Source organism: Syngnathus typhle, linkage group LG12 (genome assembly GCF_033458585.1).
Source record: "Syngnathus typhle isolate RoL2023-S1 ecotype Sweden linkage group LG12, RoL_Styp_1.0, whole genome shotgun sequence".
Lineage (NCBI taxonomy): Eukaryota > Metazoa > Chordata > Actinopteri > Syngnathiformes > Syngnathidae > Syngnathus > Syngnathus typhle.
This window is the reverse complement of record NC_083749.1, coordinates 10,507,573-10,515,072: the sequence shown is the minus strand read 5'-3', so window position 1 is coordinate 10,515,072 and position 7,500 is coordinate 10,507,573. Positions and strand designations below refer to the sequence as shown.

At 35.9% G+C, this 7,500-nt stretch overlaps 16 non-coding genes and 1 pseudogene across 16 annotated transcripts; all 17 read right to left on the bottom strand.

Moving 5' to 3' along the window:
- Positions 1-230: 230 nt before the first annotated feature.
- LOC133164536 (5S ribosomal RNA) lies at positions 231-349 on the bottom strand. Its single transcript, XR_009717040.1, has one exon. It is a non-coding gene; the product is annotated as a 5S ribosomal RNA (ribosomal RNA).
- Positions 350-594: 245 nt separating this feature from the next.
- On the bottom strand, positions 595-713 carry LOC133164696 (5S ribosomal RNA). The gene has a single exon (XR_009717182.1). It is a non-coding gene; the product is annotated as a 5S ribosomal RNA (ribosomal RNA).
- A 272-nt stretch (positions 714-985) lies between these two features.
- LOC133164480 (5S ribosomal RNA) lies at positions 986-1,104 on the bottom strand. The gene has a single exon (XR_009716989.1). It is a non-coding gene; the product is annotated as a 5S ribosomal RNA (ribosomal RNA).
- Positions 1,105-1,393: 289 nt separating this feature from the next.
- LOC133164694 (5S ribosomal RNA) lies at positions 1,394-1,512 on the bottom strand. The gene has a single exon (XR_009717180.1). It is a non-coding gene; the product is annotated as a 5S ribosomal RNA (ribosomal RNA).
- A 317-nt stretch (positions 1,513-1,829) lies between these two features.
- Positions 1,830-1,938, bottom strand: LOC133164542 (5S ribosomal RNA; annotated as a pseudogene).
- A 232-nt stretch (positions 1,939-2,170) lies between these two features.
- LOC133164693 (5S ribosomal RNA) lies at positions 2,171-2,289 on the bottom strand. The gene has a single exon (XR_009717179.1). It is a non-coding gene; the product is annotated as a 5S ribosomal RNA (ribosomal RNA).
- A 361-nt stretch (positions 2,290-2,650) lies between these two features.
- LOC133163996 (5S ribosomal RNA) lies at positions 2,651-2,769 on the bottom strand. The gene has a single exon (XR_009716524.1). It is a non-coding gene; the product is annotated as a 5S ribosomal RNA (ribosomal RNA).
- Positions 2,770-3,188: 419 nt separating this feature from the next.
- Positions 3,189-3,307, bottom strand: LOC133164015 (5S ribosomal RNA). The gene has a single exon (XR_009716543.1). It is a non-coding gene; the product is annotated as a 5S ribosomal RNA (ribosomal RNA).
- Positions 3,308-3,712: 405 nt separating this feature from the next.
- On the bottom strand, positions 3,713-3,831 carry LOC133164692 (5S ribosomal RNA). The gene has a single exon (XR_009717178.1). It is a non-coding gene; the product is annotated as a 5S ribosomal RNA (ribosomal RNA).
- A 303-nt stretch (positions 3,832-4,134) lies between these two features.
- LOC133165022 (5S ribosomal RNA) lies at positions 4,135-4,253 on the bottom strand. The gene has a single exon (XR_009717498.1). It is a non-coding gene; the product is annotated as a 5S ribosomal RNA (ribosomal RNA).
- Positions 4,254-4,582: 329 nt separating this feature from the next.
- LOC133164691 (5S ribosomal RNA) lies at positions 4,583-4,701 on the bottom strand. Its single transcript, XR_009717177.1, has one exon. It is a non-coding gene; the product is annotated as a 5S ribosomal RNA (ribosomal RNA).
- Positions 4,702-5,008: 307 nt separating this feature from the next.
- LOC133165021 (5S ribosomal RNA) lies at positions 5,009-5,127 on the bottom strand. Its single transcript, XR_009717497.1, has one exon. It is a non-coding gene; the product is annotated as a 5S ribosomal RNA (ribosomal RNA).
- A 297-nt stretch (positions 5,128-5,424) lies between these two features.
- LOC133164291 (5S ribosomal RNA) lies at positions 5,425-5,543 on the bottom strand. Its single transcript, XR_009716806.1, has one exon. It is a non-coding gene; the product is annotated as a 5S ribosomal RNA (ribosomal RNA).
- A 377-nt stretch (positions 5,544-5,920) lies between these two features.
- On the bottom strand, positions 5,921-6,039 carry LOC133163995 (5S ribosomal RNA). The gene has a single exon (XR_009716523.1). It is a non-coding gene; the product is annotated as a 5S ribosomal RNA (ribosomal RNA).
- Positions 6,040-6,366: 327 nt separating this feature from the next.
- Positions 6,367-6,485, bottom strand: LOC133164014 (5S ribosomal RNA). Its single transcript, XR_009716542.1, has one exon. It is a non-coding gene; the product is annotated as a 5S ribosomal RNA (ribosomal RNA).
- Positions 6,486-6,874: 389 nt separating this feature from the next.
- On the bottom strand, positions 6,875-6,993 carry LOC133164690 (5S ribosomal RNA). The gene has a single exon (XR_009717176.1). It is a non-coding gene; the product is annotated as a 5S ribosomal RNA (ribosomal RNA).
- Positions 6,994-7,304: 311 nt separating this feature from the next.
- On the bottom strand, positions 7,305-7,423 carry LOC133165020 (5S ribosomal RNA). Its single transcript, XR_009717496.1, has one exon. It is a non-coding gene; the product is annotated as a 5S ribosomal RNA (ribosomal RNA).
- Between the last annotated feature and the right edge of the window lie 77 nt (positions 7,424-7,500).

Here is a 7,500-nt window from a genome sequence, read left to right as displayed (position 1 = left end):
TGTCGGAGTTTAAACTCGGCTTGCAGTTTCCGAATGCCATACGTAATGGGTGTTGTAAGTAAGTAAGTAAGTAAGTTAGTAAGTAAGTAAGTAAATAAATAAATAAATAAATAAATAAATAAATAAATAAATAAATAAATAAATAAATAAATAAATAAATAAATAAATAAATAAATAAATAAATAAATAAATAAATAAATAAATAAATAAATAAATAAATAAATAAATAAAGCTTACAGCACCTGGTATTCCCAGGCGGTCTCCCATCCAAGTACTAACGAGGCCCGACCCTGCTTAGCTTCCGAGATCATACGATATCGGGCGTTCTCAGGGTAGTATGGCCGTAAGCCGTGATCACATTAAAAATCGTGCGTTTTATATATAATGCTACGGATGACGCCACTAGGTTGGAAACGCGGGTTATAATTTCAATGTCGGAGTTTAAACTCGGCTTGCAGTTTCCGAATGCCATACGTAATGGGTGTTGTAAGTAAGTAAGTAAGTAAGTAAGTAAGTAAGTAAGTAAGTAAGTAAGTAAGTAAGTAAGTAAGTAAGTAAGTAAGTAAGTAAGTAAATAAATAAATAAATAAATAAAGCTTACAGCACCTGGTATTCCCAGGCGGTCTCCCATCCAAGTACTAACCAGGCCCGACCCTGCTTAGCTTCCGAGATCGGACGAGATCGGGCGTTCTCAGGGTAGTATGGCCGTAAGCCGTGTTCACATTAAAAATCGTGCATTTTATATATTATGCTACGGATGACGCCACAGGTTGGAAACTCGGGTTATAATTTCAATGTCGGAGTTTAAACTCGGCTTGCAGTTTCCGAATGCCATACGTAATGGGTGTTGTAAGTAAGTAAGTAAGTAAGTAAGTAAGTAAGTAAATAAATAAATAAATAAATAAATAAATAAATAAATAAATAAATAAATAAATAAATAAATAAATAAATAAATAAATAAACAAATAAATAAATAAATAAATAAAGCTTTCAGCACCTGGTATTCCCAGGCGGTCTCCCATCGAAGTACTAACCAAGCCCGACCCTGCTTAGCTTCCGAGATCGGACGAGATCGGGCGTTCTCAGGGTAGTATGGCCGTTAGCCGTGATCACATTAAAAAATGTGCGTTTTATATATAATGCTACGGATGACGCCACTAGGTTGGAAACTCGGGTTATAATTTCAATGTCGGAGTTTAAACTCGGCTTGCAGTTTCCGAATGCCATACGTAATGGGTGTTGTAAGTAAGTAAGTAAGTAAGTAAGTAAGTAAGTAAGTAAGTAAGTAAGTAAGTAAGTAAGTAAGTAAGTAAGTAAGTAAGTAAGTAAGTAAGTAAGTAAGTAAGTAAGTAAGTAAGTAAGTAAGTAAGTAAGTAAATAAATAAATAAATAAAGCTTACAGCACCTGGTATTCCCAGGCGGTCTCCCATCCAAGTACTAACCAGGCCCGACCCTGCTTAGCTTCCGAGATCGGACGAGATCGGGCGTTCTCAGGGTAGTATGGCCGTAAGCCGTGATCACGTTAAAAATCGTGCGTTTTATATATAATGCTACGGATGACGCCACTAGGTTGGAAACTCGGGTTATAATTTCAATGTCGGAGTTTAAACTCGGCTTGCAGTTTCCGAATGCCATACGTAATGGGTGTTGTAAGTAAGTAAGTAAGTAAGTAAGTAAGTAAGTAAGTAAGTAAGTAAGTAAGTAAGTAAGTAAGTAAGTAAGTAAGTAAGTAAGTAAGTAAGTAAGTAAGTAAGTAAGTAAATAAATAAGTAAATAAATAAATAAATAAATAAATAAATAAATAAATAAATAAATAAATAAATAAATAAAGCTTACAGCACCTGGTATTCCCAGGCGGTCTCCCATCAAAGTACTAACCAGGCCCGACCCTGCTTAGCTTCCGAGATCGGGCGTTCTCAGGGTAGTATGGCCGTAAGCCGTGATCACATTAAAAATCGTGCATTTTATATATAATGCTACGGATGACGCCACAGGTTGGAAACTCGGGTTATAATTTCAATGTCGGAGTTTAAACTCGGCTTGCAGTTTCCGAATGCCATACGTAATGGGTGTTGTAAGTAAGTAAGTAAGTAAGTAAGTAAGTAAGTAAGTAAGTAAGTAAGTAAGTAAGTAAGTAAGTAAGTAAGTAAGTAAGTAAATAAATAAATAAAGCTTACAGCACCTGGTATTCCCAGGCGGTCTCCCATCCAAGTACTAACCAGGCCCGACCCTGCTTAGCTTCCGAGATCGGACGAGATCGGGCGTTCTCAGGGTAGTATGGCCGTAAGCCGTGATCACATTAAAAATCGTGCGTTTTATATATAATGCTACGGATGACGCCACTAGGTTGGAAACGCGGGTTATAATTTCAATGTCGGAGTTTAAACTCGGCTTGCAGTTTCCGAATGCCATACGTAATGGGTGTTGTAAGTAAGTAAGTAAGTAAGTAAGTAAGTAAGTAAGTAAGTAAGTAAGTAAGTAAGTAAGTAAGTAAGTAAGTAAGTAAGTAAGTAAGTAAGTAAGTAAGTAAGTAAGTAAGTAAGTAAGTAAGTAAGTAAGTAAGTAAGTAAGTAAGTAAGTAAGTAAGTAAGTAAGTAAGTAAGTAAATAAATAAATAAATAAATAAATAAATAAATAAATAAATAAATAAAGCTTACAGCACCTGGTATTCCCAGGCGGTCTCCCATCCAAGTACTAACCAGGCCCGACCCTACTTAGCTTCCGAGATCAGACGAGATCGGGCGTTCTCAGGGTAGTATGGCCGTAAGCCGTGATCACATTAAAAATCGTGCGTTTTATATATAATGCTACGGATGACGCCACGGTTGGAAACTCGGGTTATAATTTCAATGTCGGAGTTTAAACTCGGCTTGCAGTTTCCGAATGCCATACGTAATGGGTGTTGTAAGTAAGTAAGTAAGTAAGTAAGTAAGTAAGTAAGTAAGTAAGTAAGTAAGTAAGTAAGTAAGTAAGTAAGTAAGTAAGTAAGTAAGTAAGTAAGTAAGTAAGTAAGTAAGTAAGTAAGTAAGTAAGTAAGTAAGTAAGTAAGTAAGTAAGTAAGTAAGTAAGTAAGTAAGTAAGTAAGTAAGTAAGTAAGTAAGTAAGTAAGTAAGTAAGTAAGTAAGTAAATAAATAAATAAATAAATAAATAAATAAATAAATAAATAAATAAATAAATAAATAAATAAAGCTTACAGCACCTGGCATTCCCAGGCGGTCTCCCATCCAAGTACTAACCAGGCCCAACCCTGCTTAGCTTTCGAGATCGGACGAGATCGGGCGTTCTCAGGGTAGTATGGCCGTAAGCCGTGATCACATTAAAAATCGTGCGTTTTATATATAATGCTACGGATGACGCCACTAGGTTGGAAACTCGGGTTATAATTTCAATGTCGGAGTTTAAACTCGGCTTGCAGTTTCCGAATGCCATACGTAATGGGTGTTGTAAGTAAGTAAGTAAGTAAGTAAGTAAGTAAGTAAGTAAGTAAGTAAGTAAGTAAGTAAGTAAGTAAGTAAGTAAGTAAGTAAGTAAGTAAGTAAGTAAGTAAGTAAGTAAGTAAGTAAGTAAGTAAGTAAGTAAGTAAGTAAGTAAGTAAGTAAGTAAGTAAGTAAGTAAGTAAGTAAGTAAGTAAGTAAGTAAGTAAGTAAGTAAGTAAGTAAGTAAGTAAGTAAGTAAGTAAGTAAATAAATAAATAAATAAATAAATAAATAAAGCTTACAGCACCTGGTATTCCCAGGCGGTCTCCCATCCAAGTACTAACCAGGCCCGACCCTGCTTAGCTTCCGAGATCGGACGAGATCGGGCGTTCTCAGGGTAGTATGGCCGTAAGCCGTGATCACATTAAAAATCGTGCGTTTTATATATAATGCTACGGATGACGCCACGGTTGGAAACTCGGGTTATAATTTCAATGTCGGAGTTTAAACTCGGCTTGCAGTTTCCGAATGCCATACGTAATGGGTGTTGTAAGTAAGTAAGTAAGTAAGTAAGTAAGTAAGTAAGTAAGTAAGTAAGTAAGTTAGTAAGTAAGTAAGTAAGTAAGTAAGTAAGTAAGTAAGTAAGTAAGTAAATAAATAAATAAATAAATAAATAAATAAATAAATAAATAAATAAATAAATAAATAAATAAATAAAGTTTACAGCACCTGGTATTCCCAGGCGGTCTCCCATCCAAGTACTAACCAGGCCCGACCCTGCTTAGCTTCCGAGATCGGACGAGATCGGGCGTTCTCAGGGTAGTATGGCCGTAAGCCGTGATCACATTAAAAATCGTGCGTTTTATATATAATGCTACGGATGACGCCACTAGGTTGGAAACGCGGGTTATAATTTCAATGTCGGAGTTTAAACTCGGCTTGCAGTTTCCGAATGCCATACGTAATGGGTGTTGTAAGTAAGTAAGTAAGTAAGTAAGTAAGTAAGTAAGTAAGTAAGTAAGTAAGTAAGTAAGTAAGTAAGTAAGTAAGTAAGTAAGTAAGTAAGTAAGTAAGTAAGTAAGTAAGTAAGTAAGTAAGTAAGTAAGTAAGTAAGTAAGTAAGTAAGTAAGTAAGTAAATAAATAAATAAATAAATAAATAAATAAAGCTTACAGCACCTGGTATTCCCAGGCGGTCTCCCATCCAAGTACTAACCAGGCCCGACCCTGCTTAGCTTCCGAGATCGGACGAGATCGGGCGTTCTCAGGGTAGTATGGCCGTAAGCCGTGATCACATTAAAAATCGTGCGTTTTATATATAATGCTACGGATGACGCCACGGTTGGAAACTCGGGTTATAATTTCAATGTCGGAGTTTAAACTCGGCTTGCAGTTTCCGAATGCCATACGTAATGGGTGTTGTAAGTAAGTAAGTAAGTAAGTAAGTAAGTAAGTAAGTTAGTAAGTAAGTAAGTAAGTAAGTAAGTAAGTAAGTAAGTAAGTAAGTAAGTAAGTAAGTAAGTAAGTAAGTAAGTAAGTAAGTAAGTAAATAAATAAATAAATAAATAAATAAATAAATAAATAAATAAATAAAGTTTACAGCACCTGGTATTCCCAGGCGGTCTCCCATCCAAGTACTAACCAGGCCCGACCCTGCTTAGCTTCCGAGATCGGACGAGATCGGGCGTTCTCAGGGTAGTATGGCCGTAAGCCGTGATCACATTAAAAATCGTGCGTTTTATATATAATGCTACGGATGACGCCACTAGGTTGGAAACGCGGGTTATAATTTCAATGTCGGAGTTTAAACTCGGCTTGCAGTTTCCGAATGCCATACGTAATGGGTGTTGTAAGTAAGTAAGTAAGTAAGTAAGTAAGTAAGTAAGTAAGTAAGTAAGTAAGTAAGTAAGTAAGTAAGTAAGTAAGTAAGTAAGTAAGTAAGTAAGTAAGTAAGTAAGTAAGTAAGTAAGTAAGTAAGTAAGTAAGTAAGTAAGTAAATAAATAAATAAAGCTTACAGCACCTGGTATTCCCAGGCGGTCTCCCATCCAAGTACTAACCAGGCCCAACCCTGCTTAGCTTCCGAGATCGGACGAGATGGGGCGTTCTCAGGGTAGTATGGCCGTAAGCCGTGATCACATTAAAAATCATGCGTTTTATATATAATGCTACGGATGACGCCACTAGGTTGGAAACGCGGGTTATAATTTCAATGTCGGAGTTTAAACTCGGCTTGCAGTTTCCGAATGCCATACGTAATGGGTGTTGTAAGTAAGTAAGTAAGTAAGTAAGTAAGTAAGTAAGTAAGTAAGTAAGTAAGTAAGTAAGTAAGTAAGTAAGTAAGTAAGTAAGTAAGTAAGTAAGTAAGTAAGTAAGTAAGTAAGTAAGTAAGTAAGTAAGTAAGTAAGTAAGTAAGTAAGTAAGTAAGTAAGTAAGTAAGTAAGTAAGTAAGTAAGTAAATAAATAAATAAATAAATAAATAAATAAATAAATAAATAAATAAATAAAGCTTACAGCACCTGGTATTCCCAGGCGGTCTCCCATCCAAGTACTAACCAGGCCCGACCCTACTTAGCTTCCGAGATCAGACGAGATCGGGCGTTCTCAGGGTAGTATGGCCGTAAGCCGTGATCACATTAAAAATCGTGCGTTTTATATATAATGCTACGGATGACGCCACGGTTGGAAACTCGGGTTATAATTTCAATGTCGGAGTTTAAACTCGGCTTGCAGTTTCCGAATGCCATACGTAATGGGTGTTGTAAGTAAGTAAGTAAGTAAGTAAGTAAGTAAGTAAGTAAGTAAGTAAGTAAGTAAGTAAGTAAGTAAGTAAGTAAGTAAGTAAGTAAGTAAGTAAGTAAGTAAGTAAGTAAGTAAGTAAGTAAGTAAGTAAGTAAATAAATAAATAAATAAATAAATAAATAAATAAATAAATAAATAAATAAATAAATAAAGCTTACAGCACCTGGCATTCCCAGGCGGTCTCCCATCCAAGTACTAACCAGGCCCAACCCTGCTTAGCTTTCGAGATCGGACGAGATCGGGCGTTCTCAGGGTAGTATGGCCGTAAGCCGTGATCACATTAAAAATCGTGCGTTTTATATATAATGCTACGGATGACGCCACTAGGTTGGAAACTCGGGTTATAATTTCAATGTCGGAGTTTAAACTCGGCTTGCAGTTTCCGAATGCCATACGTAATGGGTGTTGTAAGTAAGTAAGTAAGTAAGTAAGTAAGTAAGTAAGTAAGTAAGTAAGTAAGTAAGTAAGTAAGTAAGTAAGTAAGTAAGTAAGTAAGTAAGTAAGTAAGTAAGTAAGTAAGTAAGTAAGTAAGTAAGTAAGTAAGTAAGTAAGTAAGTAAGTAAGTAAGTAAGTAAGTAAGTAAGTAAGTAAGTAAGTAAGTAAGTAAGTAAGTAAGTAAGTAAGTAAGTAAATAAATAAATAAATAAATAAATAAATAAAGCTTACAGCACCTGGTATTCCCAGGCGGTCTCCCATCCAAGTACTAACCAGGCCCGACCCTGCTTAGCTTCCGAGATCGGACGAGATCGGGCGTTCTCAGGGTAGTATGGCCGTAAGCCGTGATCACATTAAAAATCGTGCGTTTTATATATAATGCTACGGATGACGCCACGGTTGGAAACTCGGGTTATAATTTCAATGTCGGAGTTTAAACTCGGCTTGCAGTTTCCGAATGCCATACGTAATGGGTGTTGTAAGTAAGTAAGTAAGTAAGTAAGTAAGTAAGTAAGTAAGTAAGTAAGTAAGTTAGTAAGTAAGTAAGTAAGTAAGTAAGTAAGTAAGTAAGTAAGTAAATAAATAAATAAATAAATAAATAAATAAATAAATAAATAAATAAATAAATAAATAAATAAATAAATAAATAAATAAAGTTTACAGCACCTGGTATTCCCAGGCGGTCTCCCATCCAAGTACTAACCAGGCCCGACCCTGCTTAGCTTCCGAGATCGGACGAGATCGGGCGTTCTCAGGGTAGTATGGCCGTAAGCCGTGATCACATTAAAAATCGTGCGTTTTATATATAATGCTACGGATGACGCCACTAGGTTGGAAACGCGGGTTATAA